A 19924-nucleotide genomic window follows, 5' to 3' on the forward strand; every position below is an offset into this window, starting at 1 on the left:
CACAGCCAGACAGGCCCTGAAAGGCTCCACAGAAGGACATTCCACAACCTCTCTGGGCAGCCTCTTCCACTGCTCTGGGACCCTTCCAGTCAAAAAGTTGCTCCTTGTGTTGAGCTGGAACCTCCTGTGCTGCAGCTTCCCATTCATTGCTGCTTGTCCTGTCCCAGGGAGCAGTGAGCAGAGCCTGTTCCCCCCCTCCTGACCCCCAGCCCTCAGATATTGATAAGCATTGATTAAATCTCCTCTCAGTCTTCTCTCCTCCAGACTAAGCAGCCCCAGGTCCCTCAGCCTCTCCTCACCAGGCAGTGCTCCAGTCCCCTCATCATCTTCCTAGCCCTCTGCTGGACCCTCTCTAGCAGATCCCTGTCCCTCTTCAACTAAGGAGCCCAACACTGAAGGTAGTACAGAGGATGAGGTCTCATCAGGGCAGAGTAGAGGGAGAGGAGAACCTCCCTTGATCTGCTGGACACACTCTGCTTAATGCCCTCCAGGATCCCACTGGCCTCTTGGTCCCCAGGGCACATTGCTGTGCCATGGATGTTCTCCCCCAGCACTCCCAGGTCCCTCTCCACAGGGCTGCTCTCCAGCAGTCACCTCCCAGCCTGTCCTGCTGCAGTTTGTTGTTCCTCCCCAGGAGCAGGACTCTGCACTTGTCCTTGTTGAACCAGTCCAACCCCCTGCACTCAGCAGGGACATCCTGCACTAGAGCAGGTTGCTCAGATCCTTTTCAAGCCTCACCTTGAATATCTCCAGGGCCAGATCCTCAACTACCTTCCTGGGCAACCTGTTGCAGTGTTCCAGCACCCTCCTGGTGCAGAACTTGTTCCTAAGCAAGTTAAGTAGAGCTTACTCCTCGTCTGGGGGGGGGGAATCTTGCCTCAGCTGCTCTCCTCCATCCCTCATCTCTAAACTGGTTGTAGCAGGTGGAGTAGGGAGATAAATAGAGTGAGTAGCACAAACTGCTCAGATAATGAGATCTATCTAAGCTTCCACAGTCAACGATCATGGTAGCTACAGCTGAATTTCCCTAATCTAGACAAGCCTCTGCTCTCCTGTCCTTCCCCCAGCAGTTCCATTTGCATTCAGCAACCCTTCCCAGCCACTGGGGATCACCCTGACTCCCCACCCTCACCCCTCAGCCCTCCCCAGCTCCATGCTTTACAAGGTCTAAACATTGCATCTCCTTCTTCTTTTTCACTGTAGCCTCTGGCTAGGGATTCCTGTTGAAATGGAGGAGCAGGCCATTTCTTTTGCCTCTCTCTTTCCCCCCCCCCCCCCTCAGCTAAATGATTTATGCAGAAGATGCTATGGATGACCTGCTGCTGACCTGTTGAAATTAATTCCAGCATTTCAGCTTCCATTTCTATTAAAACTCCATTTACTGAGGGGAAGTGAAAAGGTAATTATCACCACCCCCCCACCCCCAGCTTTAAATCACTCTGCTGCTGAATTATTAAAGGCAAAGAATTAAAAATAATCAGGCTTTTTCATTAGACTTCATAGGGAGGAAATTAAAGGTGTAAGAATGTATTTTTTTTCCCCCCTTCCCCCCCCCCCCCCCCCACTTTGTTTTTTTGGCTTCAAATATTTCATGGCTGAGATTTATGTAGGAATTATTCCCTCTGCATGCTCAGCTTCGTTCCCTTTGTGAAAGACAACATAGACACGGGGTGGGGGGAGAGGGGGAGAGGGGGGAAGGGGAGAAGAATGAAAAGGTGGAGGGGGGAAAAAACCCTCTTGTAGAACTAAAAGCAGAATGGAAGGAAGAAAGGATTGGACATGAAAAAGTATAGGAGAGCATTTTACATTTTAATACCTTCTTCTTCTTCTATTCCCCCCCCCCCCCCCCCCTTTTTTTTTGTCTGCACAATTACACCTCTGAGTGATCCAGCAGAGGGAGATTAAGCTGCTCCTAATTTCAGACATACAGTTGTAAAATGCTAGGCTGGTTCTTATCAGAAGAGGGAAGGAAATCTCCCGCTGCCAGGCAGGAGGAGATAGTTGATGGCTTCTGATGCCTGGGAGCTCGCTGAAGCACTGCACCAGGAGCTGGCGCTGGATTGGAGCAGTCTCCAGCATCCTCCCGAGGAGAGGTAGCAGCTGCCCTAGCAGAACCTGCACAACTTGAGGTCCCTTCCAACCTGGACCATTCTCTGATGCTATAACTTCCCTCACTTGTTCAGTCCTAGCCCCACCCTTGCCAAGTAGGCAATGGTTTGTACCTTGGCAGGCTGAAGCTAGGATGGAGAGAGTTGATCCTGCTCTGCTCACTGCTCGCTGGGATAGGACAAGCAGCAATGGATGGAAGCTGCAGCACAGGAGGTTCCAGCTCAGCACAGTCCAGAGAAGAGCAATGAGGCTGGTGAGAGGCCTTGAGCACAGCCCTACAAGGAGAGGCTGAGGGAGCTGGGATTGGTTAGCCTGGAGAAGAGGAGGCTCAGGGGAGACCTTATTGCTGTCTACAACTACCTGAGGGGAGGTTGTGGCCAGGAGGAGGTTGCTCTCTTCTCTCAGGTGGCCAGCACCAGAACAAGAGGACACAGCCTCAGGCTGTGCCAGGGGAGATTTAGGCTGGAGGTGAGGAGAAAGTTCTTCCCTGAGAGAGTCATTGGACACTGGAATGGGCTGCCCGGGGAGGTGGTGGAGTCGCCGTCCCTGGAGCTGTTCAAGGCAGGACTGGACGTGGCACTTGGTGCCATGGTCTGGCCTTGAGCTCTGTGGTAAAGGGTTGGACCTGATGATCTGTGAGGTCTCTTCCAACCCTGATGATACTGTGAGACTGTGATGCTGTGAAGGGGGAACATCTTGACTGGAAAGGTCCCATTATAAGCTCTTGTAATGAGAGGAGGAGGAGGAATGGGTTTAAAGTGGCAGAGGGGAGATTGAAACTGGATGTTTGGAAGAAGTTGCTTGCAGTGAGGGTGGTGAGAGACTGGCACAGGCTGCCCAGAGAGGTTGTGGAGTCTCCTTCTGTGGAACCTTTCAAGGTCTGGCCGTGTCCCTGTGTGCCCTGAGCTAGATTGTGTGCTCCTGCTCTGGCAGGGGGCTTGGACTGGATGAGCTCTTTGGGTCACTCCAACCCCTGCCATCCTGTGAGCCTGTGACCATTGGAGGTCCCTTCCAGCCCCTAACCTTTGGTGATCCTGTGGGTGGATAAACACAGCAAGATCTGAGCCACCTGGGGAAGTGCTCAGGACCTCCAAGCCCAGGTTTGCACAAACTTTGGTCAGCATTTCATAGGTTCACAGAACAGTTTGGGTTGGAAGGGGCCTTAAAGATCATCCAGTTCCAAGTAGCCAGGGCCAGGGACACCTTACACTAGCACAGGCTGCTCCAGGCCTCGTCCAGCCTGGCCTTGAACGCCTCCAGGGAGGGGACATTTTACCTCAGATCATACCTTGGGGCAGTGAGGTGCAAGGACAGATTTGATGCCTACAAACTGAGCATGCTCCAGGCTGGTTGTAGCTGCGACCTGATCACAGAATCAGTCGGAGCTGGAAGGTGAACTCCTCCATTGCAGAGAGATGCTGAGGTGCTGGAGGGTGCCCGGAGCAGGGCAGCAAGGCTGGGGAGGGGCCTGGAGCACAGCCCTGTGAGGAGAGGCTGAGGGAGCTGGGGGTTGTCCTGGAGTCCTGTGTACCCCCAAATCCCTCTCCCTCTGTGGTTTGAATGGGGGAGGAAAAGGCAGGAAAGATCTGTGTGTGTGTGTGCTGGGTGCTCTCTGTGTGTGTGTGTGTATGTGTGTGTGTGTGCCCTGCAGGCATGCAGTGAGGCAGCAAAGGGCCCTCAGGCACCAGGGGTGCCCTGCAGTGCCCGCTGGGGCCGGGCTGTGCCTGGCTGTGCTGCTCGCAGCCAGGCAGTGGTTGCTCTGCTCCGTGCCCAGGCAGGGTACCAGTACTGGGGGGTTCCCGCCTCGGGGTGCCTGCCTTAGAGCTCTCCCCGCCTGGGCAGCTGCTGCAGGAGTCCCCTGGCGCTCCGAAGGACAAGCTCCTGAGGGCCAGGCCCGCCCCTGCTTCGGACCCTTCGCACCGTGAGCAGCTCCTTTGTGCCGCTGGATTGGCCTTAACGACCTCGGCTGGCTTCTGGCGGAGAGCAGGGACAAGCCTCTGGGCCGCCCTTTCTCTCAGCCTGCCTCGCCTGGGAGCAGGCTTTCAGCATCCCCCACTACTGATCAGGCTGAGCCATGCTTAGCAGCTCAGCCTTTTGCTTCCCGCCTCGGGGTGCCTGCCTTAGAGCTCCTCCCGCCTGGGTAGCTGCTGCAGCAGGAGCCCCTGGCGCTCTGCTCCCAAGCACAGGACTGCTCCCACCCTAAGCACCCTTTATGCAGGCTCAATAGGCTTTAACGGCCCTTGGACTGCCTCCGACGGAGAGCGAGGGGACAAGCATCTGGACCGCCCTTCTTTCACCCAGCCTGACTCAACCTGTGAGTAACTTTGGCTCAGTATCACAGCAGTATCACAGTATCACCAAGGTTGGAAGAGACCTCACAGATCATCAAGTCCAACCCTTTACCACAGAGCTCAAGGCTAGACCATGGCACCAAGTGCCATGTCCAACCTTGCCTTGAACAGCTCCAGGGACGACTCAGCCTTACTAATATTTACTAGCTCAGCCTTCTCCAGCTTCTGACTTCCAAAACAGTCAAATCACCTGTGGTAATTACCTACTCGACCTAACTGAATCTGCTAATTACAACTAAATGAATTCCTGTATATAGTTTTGGGGGGAGAGTTTGGGGGAAAAGAAAATAACTCTGTTTTTCTATAAGTTCCTGACTTGGCCACATTAATTCTCTGCCTCCACAACAGGGGGGTGCAGCCTGCAGCAGAGGAGGCTCAGGGCAGAGCTCATTGCTGCCTGCAGCTGCCTGCAGGGAGGCTGTAGCCAGGTGGGGTTGGGCTCTGCTGCCAGGCAAGCAGCAACAGAACAAGGGGACACAGCCTCAAGCTGTGCCAGGGCAGGTTGAGGCTGGATGTGAGGAGGAAGTTGTTGGCAGAGAGAGTGATTGGCATTGGAATGGGCTGCCCAGGGAGGTGGTGGAGTGGCTGTGGCTGGAGGTGTTGAAGCCAAGCCTGGCTGGGGCACTTAGTGCCATGGTCTGGTTGGTTGGGCAGGGCTGGGTGCTAGGTTGGACTGGCTGAGCTTGGAGCTCTCTTCCAGCCTGCTTGATTCTATGATTCCATGATTCCACAGGTAGCTACTCTCAACCAGACATCACACACAAGGAGCTTCTGCCTTCCCGTTCCCAAATGTGAGCATGATGTGCTGTCAGCTCCAGTGTATTAATGCCTTCAAGTTTCCTGAGTCATGTCTCTTCCAACCTGCTTGATTCTATGATTCTTTGGTCATCCAGTTCCAACCCTCCTGCCATGGGCATGGGCACCTCACACTAGATCAGTCTATCCAGAGCCTTGTCCCTGGAGGTGTTTAAGGCCAGGTTGGATGAGTCCGTGAGTGACCTGTTTCAGTGGGAGGTGTCCCTGCCTATGGCAGGAGGTTGGAACTGGCTGAGCTTTGAGGTCCTTTCCAACCTAAACCACTGTATTACTGTGGTTCTGCTGGAGCCCTGGAGCAGGCTGCCCAGAGAGGTTGTGGAGTTTCTTTCTCTGCCACCAACTCCCTGGGCAAACCCTTCCAGGCTCTCACCACCCTCATGCTGAAGAACTTCTTCCTAACCTCTAGTCTGAATCTCCCCATTTCTAGCTGTGTTCCATTCCCCCCAGTGCTTGTTTAACAGAACTCTGCCATGTCCTGAAGCAGAAAGATCCTTCTTAAAGAATTTTTCTCCTGTGAGTCAAGCCTGGCAGCTGATAAATCTCCTCTCACAGCATGAACAGGTATCTACTGGGGCTGGTGTAATCGTTCAGCTGTGTAGAAATAGGAGGCTAAAAGTTGCAGCTCAGAAAGAAAAACCCTTTTGTTCCACTTCAGAGCCAAAAGCAAGTCCCTAAGCCTTGGGCTTCTTCTGTGATGCCTGGCTCACCACCTCCTGCTGCTTGATGAAGGAGATGGAGCTACCTTCTCCTATAGATTAAAGCTCACACCTATCCAAAAAAAGGAATGAAAACATGGATTCATAGAATGGTAGGTGTTGGAAGTGACCTCTAAGGCTTAGGGAGTCCAATCTCCCTGCCAAAGCAAGATCACCCCACTGCCACCAGACTGCAGGAAGGAATCTAGGCCATGTCGACTGCACATCTGTCCCTGACAAAGCCATCAGAAATGTTGATGTATGATTCAGTTGATAAAGAATTAAGGGAGAGAAACACAATCAACATCAGTCAGGATGGTTTGATGGAATAGAGACCTTGTCAGACAAATGTGATTTACATTCTTTGATGAGATTACAAATGTGGTTGATAAGGGTAACCGGAAAGATGTAATACATTTAGCTGTTGGAAAATGTTTGCCTTTGCATCTCAGAACCTCTTGATTAAAAAGAAATTAGTGCCATATGATAGCAGGAAGGGCTGAGCTCAGTGGGGAAAGGAGAAGCTTTCTGGCAGCTCCTCAGAAGAGGGGTGTCAAGGGAGGGGTTTCACTAAACAAGGGTGAGAAGCTCAAGAGGTGCTTAGAATCATAGAATCAAGCAGGTTGGAAGAGAGCTCCAAGCTCAGCCAGTCCAACCTAGCACCCAGCCCTGCCCAACCAACCAGACCATGGCACTAAGTGCCCCAGCCAGGCTTGGCTGCAACACCTCCAGGCACAGCCACTCCATCACCTCCCTGGGCAGCCCATTCCAATGCCAATCACTCTCTCTGGCAGGAACTTCCTCCTAACATCCAGCCTAGACCTGCTCTGGCACAACTTGAGAGACTGTGTCCCCTTGTTCTGTTGCTGCTTGCCTGGCAGCAGAGCCCAACCCCACCTGGCTTCTAACACCTTCCTTGGCTTGGAATACTGAATAATACTAAAGGTCTCTTCCAACCTGGATGATTCTATGATTCTAATGGTTTAGGTGGGAAGGGATCTCAAAGCTCATCCAGTTCTAAGCCCCCTGCCATAGTCAGGGACACCTCCCTCTATAACAGGTCACACAAGGATTCATGCAACCTGGCCTTGAACATCTCCAGGGAGGTTGGGGAGCACAGAATGTGGTCAAAGCTTCACACAGTGAGGAATGAAAGGGGTGGGAGGCAGGTGAGGAAATGGATTGAATCTGAGGAAGGCAGATTGAGACTGCAGATGAGGAAAAAATTCTTGACGGTGAGGATGAGGAGACACTGGCACAGGTTGAGGGTGGTGAGACACTGGCACAGGTTTCCCAGGGATGTTGGGGAGCACAGAAGCACAGAATGTGGTCTTTGAGGCATTTTGCAGGCTTGCTTTGCTGCTTTTTGCTTCCACATCCATCAACTGGGAAGGGAGTTTCGGTTAAAAACAAAACCAACCAAAAACTCTTTTGATAAAGCAGAAGCATAGTTTTGACACTGGTAGAAAGGAACAGCTTCATTTTTCACTTCAGGACCTGCCATGCCAGAATGTGGCTTTCCTGTTATTATCTTTTCAAGGCACAGCTGATAAGAAATATTGCAGTTGGCCCCCAAACAATATTTCTTCCCAGCAATTGTATTTTACAGGGAAGAGTAACACTGGAATCAGATCAGAAAGTGGACATCCTCACCCCCTGTTTGGATGGATGTTGCAGGTGTCCAGTTCTAGGGCACAGTGTGGGCAGCAGGACAAGGGAGTTTATTCTGCCCCTGAACCCAGCAGGTCACACCTTGAGTGCTGTGTCCAGTTCTGGGCTCCTCTGTTGCAGAGAGATGTTGAGGTGCTGGAAGGTGTCCAGAGAAGGGCAGCAAGGTTGGGGAGGGGCCTGGAGCAGAGCCCTGTGAGGAGAGGCTGAGGGAGTTGGGGGTGTGCAGCCTGCAGCAGAGGAGGCTCAGGGCAGAGCTCATTGCTGTCTGCAGCTGCCTGCAGGGAGGCTGTAGCCAGGTGGGGTTGGGCTCTGCTGCCAGGCAGCCAGCAACAGGGGACACACCTTCAAGTTCTGCCAGGGGAGGTTCAGGCTGGATGTTGTTAGGAAGTTCCTGCCAGAGAGAGTGATTGGCATTGGAATGGGCTGCCCAGGGAGGTGGTGGAGTCTCCATCCTTGGAGGTGTTTAAGAGGAGCTTTGATGAGGCACTCAGTGCCAGGGGTTAGTGCATTAGATGGGTTAGGTAATAAGTTGGACTCGATGATCTCAGAGGTCTTTTCCAACCTGGTTAATTCTGTGATTCTGTGGAATAAGTGAGAAGTAAAGAAGTGGATGGGTTCTGCAGACAGGTGAAGAGATAAATCCATGGTGAGAAGAAAGGGATGAGCAGGTGGATGCTCAGGTGAACATTCAGCATTTCTGAGTAGGATGCTGGATACAGGTAGAGAGACTGGAAGGTATTCCTGCCCTCCTACTCTGCCCTGGTGAGACCACATCCTCTGCACTGCCTTCAGTGTTGGGCTCCCCAATTGAAGAGGGACAAGGATCTGCTGGAGAGAGTCCAGCAGAGGGCTATGAGGATGATGAGGGGTCTGGAGCACTGCCTGATGAGGAGAGGCTGAGGGACCTGGGGCTGCTTAGTCTGGAGAAGAGAAGACTGAGAGGAGATTTAATCAATGCTTATCAATATCTGAGGGCTGGGGGTCAGGAGGGGGGACAGCCTCTGCTCACTGCTCCCTAGGATAGGACAAGGAGCAATGGATGGAAGCTGCAGCACAGGAGGTGCCAGCTCAGCACAAGGGGCAACTTCTTGCCTGGAAGGGTCATAGGAGCACTGGCACAAGCTGTACAGAGAGGTTGTGGAGTGTCCTTCTCTGGAGCCTTTCAAGGCCTGTCTGGCTGTGTTCCTGTGTGCCCTGAGCTAGATTGTGTGGTACTGCTCTGGAAGGAGGCTTGGACTGGATGATTTCTTTGGGTCCTTTCCAACCCCTGACATCCTCTGATTCTGTGATCTTCTGATCTGTGCAGTAGGCAAACTGCTGTGACCAACTCGTGCATGGGCTGGTTCTCAGCAGCTGCTTCTTCAGCAAAAGCTTTCTCCAGATGTCTTGGGAAGAACAGCAGCAGCCAAGACACTCTGATGGCCATTCTGCACCCTTGGGTCCCTTCCAACCCCTTATATCCTGTGATCCTGTGAAGTAGTTTCTTAGGGATGCTCCCTTGGGCTTTAGATCCCTAAGGGCATCAGTTACTGCTGGCACAAGCACCCTTGTGGAAGCGGCAGGAGCTCCTGTGCAGCTGCTCCCTGTACCTTGTCTGAGTTTCGTACCCTGCAGCTCTTTAACACTTCCCTGCTGTGTGCATTCATTGGGTTGATTTTGCCTCTTCTCCCTCGGGGTTCCAAGGAACCATTCTCACCAGCGCTTTGCTTTTGTGCTCCTGCTCCTTCCACCCCCACCTCCTGTTCTCCAGGCACTTCACACCACAGCCTGATTAGTGTAAATATTGCCACCAAACAGAAACTGTATGAGCAGGCAACTTTCCTTTCCTTTCTCCTCCCTTCCCACCGTGTGAGTCTGTAATGGATTGGAAGAAAACGCTGCTGAGAGGTGTCAGAACAATTTCTATTAAGCATAATTTCCTAATGAAAAGGTTATAAGTGACTGTGTCAGAGCTAATCAAAATTCAATCCCCCAACCACTGCACAGCACAAGCCTCTTCCAGCAAGTCTCACTTGGATGCTTGCAAACCCTGTGCAGGATGAAATTCAACAAGACCAAGTGCAAGGTCCTGCAGCTGGGTCGAGGCAATGCCAAGCACCAGAATAGGCTGGGCAGGGACTGGTTGGAGAGCAGCCCTAAGGAGAGGGATTTGGGGGTGCTGGTGGAGGAGAAGCTCAATCTGAGCTGTCAGTGTGCTCTGGCATCCCAGAGAGCAACCAGAGCCTGGGCTGCAGCAGGAGCAGTGTGGGCAGCAGGGCCAGGGAAGTGATCCTGCCCCTCTGCTCTGCACTGCTGAGACCCCACCTGGAGTACTGCATCCAGATCTGGAGCCCCTGGGACAAGAGGGATATGGAGGTGCTGGAAGGGGTCCAGAGAAAGGCCACGAGGATGAGCAGAGGGCTGGAGCTGCTCTGCTGTGAGGAGAGACTGAGAGTTGAGGCTGTTCAGTTTGGAGAGGAGAAGGCTCCCAGGTGACCTTCTTGTGACCTTTCAGTGTCTGAAGTGGGCTACAAGAAAGCTGGGGAGGGACTTTTTAGGCTGTCAGGGAGTGACAGGAATGTGGGGAATGAATGGAACAGAGCTGGAAATGAGCAGATTCAGACTGGAGGTTAGGAAGAAGTTGTTCAGCATGAGGGTGGTGAGACCCTGGAATGGGTTGCCCAGGGAGGTGGTGGCAGCCTCATCCCTGGAGGTGTTTAAGGCCAGGCTGGATAAGGCTGTGGGCAGCCTGATCTAGTGTGAGATGTCCCTGCCCATGGCAGAGGAGTTGGAACTGGATGGTCCTTGTATGATTCCATGATGCTATGTCAGAGTGAGCTGTCCCGTGCCAGAGTTTGCTTCTGCAGAGCCACCTTGGCAGGAGTTGAGCACCTCCAGCTCTGGGGAAGAAGAAACAAGAGAAATGGTTGCAGCTTCCTGGGGCTTGAAAACTAATCCTCTCCTGGCTCCTCACTGAAGCAGGAGCAGAACTTGCTCCTTTAAGGTACCCATCAAGAGACTTTCTCTCAGGGACAAACTTCTTCCTTGTCTCCAGCACTACCCTTAGTTTATCCCTCTCATTTCTCCCTGTGCCTTCTTCCCTCCCACAAGAGAGGATTGCAGACAGGATTACTTATTGATAGCAACAGCCCCCATCCTAAATCCAGTCACTGGTGGTGGCTAATCCCTTTAATGAGTTGCTTTAGCTCTGGCAGCTGAGCTGCCCTGCGTGCTCACTCACCAGATCTCCTCCTCCACCGATTCCACTCCTCCCAGTGGAGACACAGCCACGGTTCAGAGGCTGCAGGCCAAAAGACTGCCCTTAGCAGTGGGGAAGAAGCCCCAAGGTATTTTGTTATCCCTTTAGCACTGTCAAAACAGCCTCAGAAAGCTCCAGGCATGCTGTACAGCAGGCAGCATCCCTAGGACTCAGACCTGAATAGCGACCACTGCCCAGGGGTAGAGAAATATCTGCAGCCAGTGTAACAGAGGAGACACCAGCACAGCTCCAAACACTCAGCACCAAACAAGAAGCATCAAACCCAAAGGATACAGCTTGACCTGAAGCTTCCTTTGGTGCTGAGCTGCTCTGCTGGGCTTCCCTCGGGGTGTCCCAGGGCCCATGCTCAGATCACACACAGGCTGTGCTCACAGGCAGGTGGCTTTGGCAGGCACACAGCAGTGTGCTCCCTGCAGCAAACTAATAGGGCTGGAATGACCCTGGGCTATTCATGTACATTAGCTGAGCTGCTCTCTCGAAATTAGGCTTTGTGCAAGGGCTGAAACCTCTCACTGGTTCAGTTTCACTCGCTGACTCCCAGGGCTCACCGGAGCTAATGACGCTTCTTGTGCTGCAACGTGCACCTGCTGGGCTGGGAAGGGGTTTGAGATGGGGAAAGAGAGCAGAGCAGCTCCCTGCACAGCAGCCCTGGGGAGGTGAGGTACCACTTCTGCTGCCTCTGCTGGGGATGCTTTCACTGAGCCCTCGTTCACTGCTCAGAGTCATCCAGTGCTGCACAGACAGAAAACATCTCCTGCCCCAGCACTTGTAACCACAGAATGGTTTAGAGTGGAAGGGACCTTCAAGATCATCTGGTTCCAAACCCCTGCCAGGAGCAGGGACACCTTCCACCAGCCCAGGTTGCTCAAGGCCTCACCTAACCTGGTCTTGAACACCTCCAGGGAGGTTGGGGAGCACAGTGCTTCTGTGATCCACAACCTCCCTGATTAACCTGTGCCAGTGTCTCCTCAGCCTCCCTCTCTGTGCTCCACAACCTCCCTGGCCAACTTGTGCCAGTGTCTCCTCACCCTCCCTGTTTGTGATCCACAACCTCCCTGAGCAACCTGTGCCAGGATGCTGAGAGCCTGGAGTATGTTGCCCAGGGAGGTGGTGTTTAAGGCCAGGCTGGATGAGGCTGTGGGCAGCCTGATCTAGTGTGAGGTGTCCCTGCCCATGGCAGGGGAGGGGGTTGGAACTGGCTGATCTTTGTGGTCCCCTTCAATCCTGACTGGTTCTGTGGTTTGGTGGTTCTATGATTCTGTGGTTCTATGATTCTATGCTTCCATTGTTTTATGATTCCCTGATTCTGTGATTCCCTGATTCCACGAACCTGTGATTCCATGAGTCTATGATTCCATGAGTCAATGATTCCATGAGTCTATGATTCCATGACTCCATGCTTTACCTGCTTCCCTTTCAGTCTGCAAGAACGGCCCCAAAGCCGCAGGCACATCCCTCCTGTCCTTTCCTTGGAGCGATTCCTGCCCCCAGCCCCAGCCTGCAGTAGCTCTGCTGCCCAAGCTGTGCTGCTCTGCCTTCTAATGAGGCCTTCCTGCTCTGCACAACACGTGCTGCCTGCCTTTTCCCCTCTGTTTCCTTGTTAAGATAAAGCTGTCACCAGCCTCCCCATCCCACTGCTTTGCTGGGACTTTCAAAGCCTGCAGCTCTATTAAATATTCAGCCTGCTCCTTCGGGTTACGTTTCAGAGCCTGCATCCCTCCCTTTAATTGCTCCATTCAAGAAGAGATGAAAGTTTGATGCTGAGGCTTTGACTGAGACCAGCTCAAACACTTTGGGCTCTGCTGGTTTATTTATTTAAAGATAAAGCACCTGGATAATGCTGCTTAATTTATGTCCTGTGCAGTGGCTAAACACCTCTCCTGCATTTGTTCCTTCACTCACTCGTGCATCCTTCCAGCAGCTCACTGTTTCTCCTGCTACTTTTTGGCTGTGCTGAATTAAATGCCTGCATTTTCCTTCCTCCCTTTCTTCCTGTCTCTCTTTTTTTGTGTCACCAAGTGTACACCTCCTCAAACAACCTGTGCCCTTACACTCTTATGGGAAGGCAGATGGAGATTTTCATCCCTGGGGATAGCTCCCTGGGGCACTGCTCCACCAGCAAGGCAGCAGAAATCAACATTTGAAGGTACCTTGGCTGCCAGAGAAACAGCCACAGCACAGCTTCAGAGCCTGGCTCCAATTTATATGCACCCAGCAGGATGCTCATTAATCTGCACCCCATCAATTCCCTGCCTGGCCCACCTCACCTAAGAGGCTGAGCTCTCAGCCTCTCCAAGGCCCTTCTCTTTCTGCTTCTTCCTGAGCATCTTTGTTCTTGCTCTGGATACACCCAGGCAGGCAGAGGACTCCTTTGCACAAGGAGGCAGTTTTCCATGCACAAATTCAGCTCCCTCCTTCTCTTGCAGGCTGCAATTGGAAGGAGATTTTTTGGTTGTTTGCTTCTTTGAGGCTTTTCCCTTTGCTGGGTCCTTATCTACCTTTGTATGTCCTATGAGGACAGACTGAAAGAGTTGGGGCTGTGCAGGCTGGAGAAGAAGAGGCTCCCAGGTGACCTTCTTGTGTCCTTTCAGTATCTGAAGGGGGCCACAAGGAAGCTGAGGAGTGATCTTTTAGGCTCTAGGGAGTGACAGGACTAGGGAGAATGGAGCAAAGCTGGAGGTGGGTAAGTTCAGCCTGGAGGTGAGGAGGAAGTTGTTGAGCAGGAGAGTGGTGAGAGGCTGGAATGGGTTGCCCAGGGAGGTGGTTGAGGCCCCATGGCTGGAGGTGTTTGAGGCCAGGCTGGCTGGGGCTGTGTGCAGCCTGCTCTAGGGTAGGGTGTCCCTGGGCATGGCAGGGGGGTTGGAACTGGCTGCTCCTTGTGGTCCCTTCCAACCCTGTCTGATTCTATGATTCCATGATCCTATACCTACATCTGAGCTGCTTTTCACTGAGATCTGGAGTCTGTGGGTGAGAACATCTGTGCCAGGCTCAGGGGGGTAAGGTCAATCCCAATCACAGGGTGGCCAAGAGCAGCCACTCCAGCTGCACTGCCCTCCTGGTTCCTTTGATGTAATTAACATCCCTTTGTTATTGTCTGCAATCACATCTCTCTGCTTCAATCATCATCTCCCAGCAATGAGCATTCCTACTCATTACAGTCTTAAAAACCTCCATTATAAACATGTAAATGGGATGCAGTGAGGAGGGAAATATTTTACTGCTCCAATTTCCTCTTGTGCCACTGCCAGCAAGTCGTGATAGTACTGCTAAGCATCTCCAGGCAGCACCAGAAAGTACAGGACCAGACTTACACTGTGCTTGCAACCAGCATCTAACAATAGGCTGGTGTCACATTACTCTGCTCTCCTCAGACCCCATCTGCAGTCCTAGGTGCAGTTCTGGAGCCCCCAACACAAGCAGGACATGAAACTGTTGGAGCCAGGCCAGAGGAGGGCCATGAAAATGCTCAGAGGGCTGCAGCAGCTCTGCTCTGAGCACAGGCTGAGAGAGTTGGGGCTGTGCAGCCTGGAGAAGAGAAGGATTCAAGGAGACATTGGAGTGGCCTTGCAGTGTCTGAAGGGGGCTACAGGAGGGCTGGGGAGGGACTATTAACAAGGTCTGGTAATGAGAGGATGAGGAGGAGTGAGTTTGAAGTGGCAGGGGGAGATTGAAACTGGATGTTAGGAAGTTCTTTGCAGTGAGGGTGAGGAGACACTGGCTCAGGTTGCCCAGGGAGGTTGTGGAGCACAGACAGTGAGGGTAAGGAGAAACTGGAACAGCTTTTCCAGGGAGGTTGTGGAGCACAGACAGTGAGGGTGAGGAGACACTGGCACAGGTTGCCCAGGGAGGTTGTGGAGCACAGACAGTGAGGGTGAGGAGAAACTGGAACAGCTTTTCCAGGGAGGTTGTGGAGCACAGACAGTGAGGGTGAGGAGAAACTGGAACAGCTTTTCCAGGGAGGTGCTCAAGACCAGGTTGGATGAGGCCTTGAGCAACCTGCTCTAGTGGGAGGTGTCTGTGCCTGTGGTGCTGAATGAACTTTGAGGTCCCTTCCATCCTAAACCATTCCTTGATTCTATGCTTCCATCAGTTCAGCTTGCAAGCAGACCAGGCTGTTGCACACAGGCTTAGGAGGAAGAGCAGAGGAGAATTTACCTGGCATCTCCAAAGAGGTGCCAGGAAGTCCCTCAAGCCAGATGCTGCTGATGGAGGTGAGCAGCTCTGCTCCCCTCTACAGCAGCTCTCACAGGAGATCTCCCAGGCAACCTCTTCTGCTCTTTAAAGGAGGCCTTGTGCCAGCAGCATGTGGAGAACACAGCAGCTGTGAAACCTCTGCCAGCTCTGTCACCTCCAGGCTGTCCAGCCCTGTTGGCAGAGCTCAGCCAAGACCTGCCTGCCACAGGGCTTGGTCAGGTCTGCAGTGCTCATTGCTTTGTGTGCTTTGCTGTCCAGCTTGCCCCTCTGCCCAAACTTGTGTGCCAGGCTCCTCCAGGCCCCTCTATGAGCATCCAGAAGTAGGTTAAGCATTAAGAATGAACTCTCCTGTGCCTGAAGTCCCTGCTACATTTTTTTTTGTCCTTTTCCCTCTCCTGTTTTGGTTTCTAGCAGGGTACAAGGGAGACCTGATCTGATACCTCCAGATAGGTTTTCTGCCTGATGCATACCAAGGCCTCTGCAAGCAGAACCCACAGAATATATATCAACTATTTCTCACCCAAGCTGCCTAACAAAGCCCTAAAGACAGAAATTGCAGCCAAGGTGCAGAGGGGAGATAGCAAATCAGGCACTGCAGTGCTTTCAACTCCAATCTCCTTGTCCTACCTCCTGATAAAATGTTGCTGAGACTTCTCCCATCTCCCAGTTCCTCTCCAGCACATGGATTTGGTCCCCATGAACTATTTAATTTCATAACCCACCAGTGCTTTGCCTTCCCTTTTGAACTGCTCTGCCTTCTTGGAGCTCTCTAAGCCAGATGCAACTATCTGATAGCTCCCTGTAATGGGATGACATGAGCTGGAGCAGGGCCCCTCTGCCAGAATTCAGCTGTGCTGAAGATCTGTGAGGTCTCTTCCAACCTTGGTGATACTGTGAAACTCAGGAAGACCACTGCTAGTTTTAGAGCAGGGCAGCTGGAAACTCAGAGTGCCCTTAAGCTTGAAGTGCCTCACATAAACCACCTCATTTCACTAAGCCTCAGCACTGCTCTTTGCATTAACAGCATTCTTCCAGCGTCCAAGCAGCACTACAGGCTGGGGACAGAGTGGCTGAGAGCAGCCAGGCAGGGAGGGACCTCAGGGTGCTGGTCAACAGCATCTGAATGTGAGCCAGCAGTGTGCCCAGCTGGCCAAGAAGGCTAATGGCATCCTGGGCTGGCTCAGGAGCAGTGTGGGCAGCAGGATAAGGGAGTTTCTTCTGCCCCTGGACCCAGCACTGCTCAGGCCACACCTCGAGTGCTGTGTCCAGTTCTGGGCTGCTCAATTCAAGAGAGATGCTGAGGTGCTGGAAGGTGCCCAGAGAAGGGCAGCAAGGCTGGGGAGGGGCCTGGAGCACAGCCCTGTGAGGAGAGGATGAGGGAGCTGGGGGTGTGCAGCCTGCAGCAGAGGAGGCTCAGGGCAGAGCTCATTGCTGCCTGCAGCTGCTTGCAGGGAGGCTGTAGCCAGGTGGGGTTGGGCTCTGCTGCCAGGCAGCCAGCAGCAGAACAAGGGGACACAGCCTCAAGCTGTGCCAGGGCAGGTTGAGGCTGGATGTTAGGGAGTTCTTCACAGCAAGAGTGATTGGCATTGGAATGGAGGTGTTGAAGCCAAGCCTGGCTGGGGCACTTAGTGCCATGGTCTGGTTGACTGGGTAGGGCTGGGTGCTAGGCTGGGCTGGATGAGCTTGGAGCTCTCTTCCAACTTGATTGATTCTATGAATGGGCTGCCCTTGGAGGTGGTGGAGTCCCCATCCCTGGAGGTGTTTCAGAGGAGGCTGGATAAGGCACTTAGTGCCAGGATTTAGTTAATTAGAATCTGTTAAGTGTTAGGTTGGACTCAATGATCTCAGAGGTCTTTTCCAACCTGGTTAATTCTGTGATTCTTGACACCAGAACTCAGCAAAGCTGCTTGTCTTCATTTTTCAGGTCTCACACATCTCACCTCCCAGCATGGTTTGGGTTGGAAGGGATCTTTAAGACCATCTGGTTGCAGTCCCCCCTGCAGGGATGCCTCCCACTAGATCAGGTTGCTCAAGAGCAACAATACAAGGAGGAAAGCTCTCTGGTGAGTGCACCCGAGGAAAGGGCACACACTGTTGGTGCCTGAGTGTTCAAAAAGCCCACACAGCTTCTGGCACTCAGGTCACTGAGACAAGAACAAGGTGGCTGTGCTCACCTAGGTAAAAAGGGAAAGGCAGGAAAGAGAAAAGAGGTTAACCAGACCCAGGAATGCTCTCAGCCTTTTGTGCTTAGGGCCAACCCCATCAGATGTAATCCTCTTTACAAAATGCAGTGGCTTTGCTCCAAAACCCTCCCATGTGTTCCCTTGGAGACAAGCCCTGAAAGCTTCTCTAACAGCCCTGAGTGTTCATGTTTGCTGCCTCAGCTGGCTGACATCAATTCTGACCAGGCTTTGGCCAAGCTGGGGACAGACAGGACAGGCTAGACCAAGGCAGCCACCTCCTGCAGCAGACAAACCAACTCTCTTTTCTCCTCAGTCAGAAACTGAAGCTCCCTACAACATCATCAAGTCCACCTCACTCCTCCATGGTGCTGGCAGATCTGCTAAAAGGTTAAGAGTAATAGAAGCCAAGTGTGTGGTGCTGGCAGAGTAGCAACTGTCTCCTCTGGATTCAGCCCAGGCTAGGGCAGGGGTGAGGAATGGCACCAAGTTAGGTGGCAGTGTTGATTTGAATCAGGGTAGAGAGGCTCTGCAGAGAGACTTGGACAGGCTTAGATCAATGTGCCAGCATTAGTGGGATGAGTTTCAACAAGGCCAAATGCCAGGTCCTGCACTTGGGTCACATCAACCCCAAGCAATGCTACAGGCTTGGGGCAGTGTGGCTGGAGAGCTGCTGGCAGAAAGGGACCTGGGGTTTGTCATAGACAAGAACTGAATGTGAGCCAGCAGTGTGCCCAGGCAGCTGAGTGTGAGCTAGCAGTGTGCCCAGGCAGCTGAATGAGAGCCAGCAGTGTGCCCAGGCAGCTGAGTGTGAGCCAGCAGTGTGCCCAGGCAGCTGAGTGTGAGCCAGCAGTGTTCCCAGGTGGCTGAATGTGAGCCAACAGTGTACCCAGGGAGCTTAATGTGAGCCAGCAGTGTACCCAGGCAGCTTAATGTGAGCCAGCAGTGTGCCCAGGCAGCTGAATGAGAGCCAGAAGTGTGCCCAGGGGGCCAAGAAGGCCAAAGGCATCCTGGCTTGATATAAAAATGCTGTGGCCAGCAGGAGCAGGGAGGGGATTGTCCCCTTAGACTCAGCCTTGGTGAGGCCACAGCTTGCGTGTTTTGTTCAGTTTTGGACCCTGCAGTACAAGAGAGATGTGGAGGTGCTGGAGAGGGTCTAGAGGAGGGCAACAAAGCTGGGGAAGGGTCTGGAGAATAAATCTGTTGAGGAGAGACTGAGGGAGCTGGGGATGGATAGTGTGGAACAGAGGAGGCTGAGGGGAGACTTCAGTGCTGTCTACAGCTACCTGAAGGGATGTTGTGGAGAGGCTGCTGCTGGGCTCTGCTCACAGGTAGTTGGAGACAGAACAAGGGGGAATGGCCTCAAGCTGAGTCTGGGGAGGTTTAGACTGGACATTAGGAAAAAGTTTTTCACAGAGAGAGTGGTCAGGGACTGGAATGAGCTGCCCAGGGAGGTGGTGCAGTCACCCAGCCTGGCTGTGTTTCAGGCTGCTTTGGATGTGGTGCTTGGGGCTATGGTTTAAGGTGAATCTTGCAGAGTAGGGTTCTAAGTTGGCCTTGGTGACCCTGAGGGGCTTTGCCAAGCTCCATGGTGCTGTGATCCTGTGAAAATACTTATCCAGCATTAGGGATATTTAATAATGGAAGGAGATTTGCAGCAGGCATGGAGATAAGGCATCCAAATTACACTGCTAATAAAGGTTTTAAGGGAGGCTTGTTCTTAAATGGTCACGAATGAGTGGGGAGACAACAAGAGCAGAGTGAGTGAGTGGGAATTAAGAGTTGTAAAGATGAAACTTAGGTTTCTGATGTGGTTAGGACTGGGATCTGAGAAGACTACTATCAAAGTCTGGCTGATTTCAGCCTTTCCTCTGTATGTGACTGGTCAATACTCTAAATTCCTTCTGTTTCCCCAATCTGGGAGAGGATCCATCTCTGCATGCAGAGTTTAAAGTGCCTTTCCCCCCCCCTTCCCCCCAGTCTTGTCACTTTGGCTGCTGATTTTAATCAGGTTGCCTTTATTTTTTCATTGTTCCCCCCCACACACCCCTTCTTCCTTTTCACAGCTCCATTTCTAAAGCAAAAGAACAGCTCAGAGAGAAATTGGAGCTGCTCCCAGGACAAATGGGCCTGACTGGCAGTGCATAAAATTACCACTGTCTCTTCACCTTGCTCTCTGCAATCCCTTTATTAACTAACTGCATCTGCAGTCATTCTCTCTTCCTTGGCTCATTCATTCTCCTCCTTTCTCCAGCTCTCTGCTCCCAGCTAAAAGGTTCATTAGCACATGCTCACGGGCTGGTAATGCACCCAAATGATGGGGGAGTGCAATTACATCCCCTGCAAACGTCACTAAGCCAAGCTGGTTGCAGGAGATCAGTCTGACCCTGCAGGAAATGCCAGGGCTGAACATCTTTCTAGTGAGGGTAGGGAGACACTGGCATAGGTTTGCCCAGGGAGGTTGTGCAGCACAGACAGGGAGGGTGAGGAGACACTGGCACAGGTTGCCCAGGGAGGTTGTGCAGCACAGAAGCACAGAATGTGATCACATTCTGTGCTTCTGTGATCCACAACTGCCCTGGAGGTGTTCAAGGCCAGGCTGGATGAGGCCTTGAGCAACCTGAGGTGGTAGGAGTTGTCTCTGCCCAT

The sequence above is a fragment of the Pogoniulus pusillus genome, chromosome 38, assembly GCF_015220805.1.
Source record: "Pogoniulus pusillus isolate bPogPus1 chromosome 38, bPogPus1.pri, whole genome shotgun sequence".
Taxonomy (NCBI): domain Eukaryota; kingdom Metazoa; phylum Chordata; class Aves; order Piciformes; family Lybiidae; genus Pogoniulus; species Pogoniulus pusillus.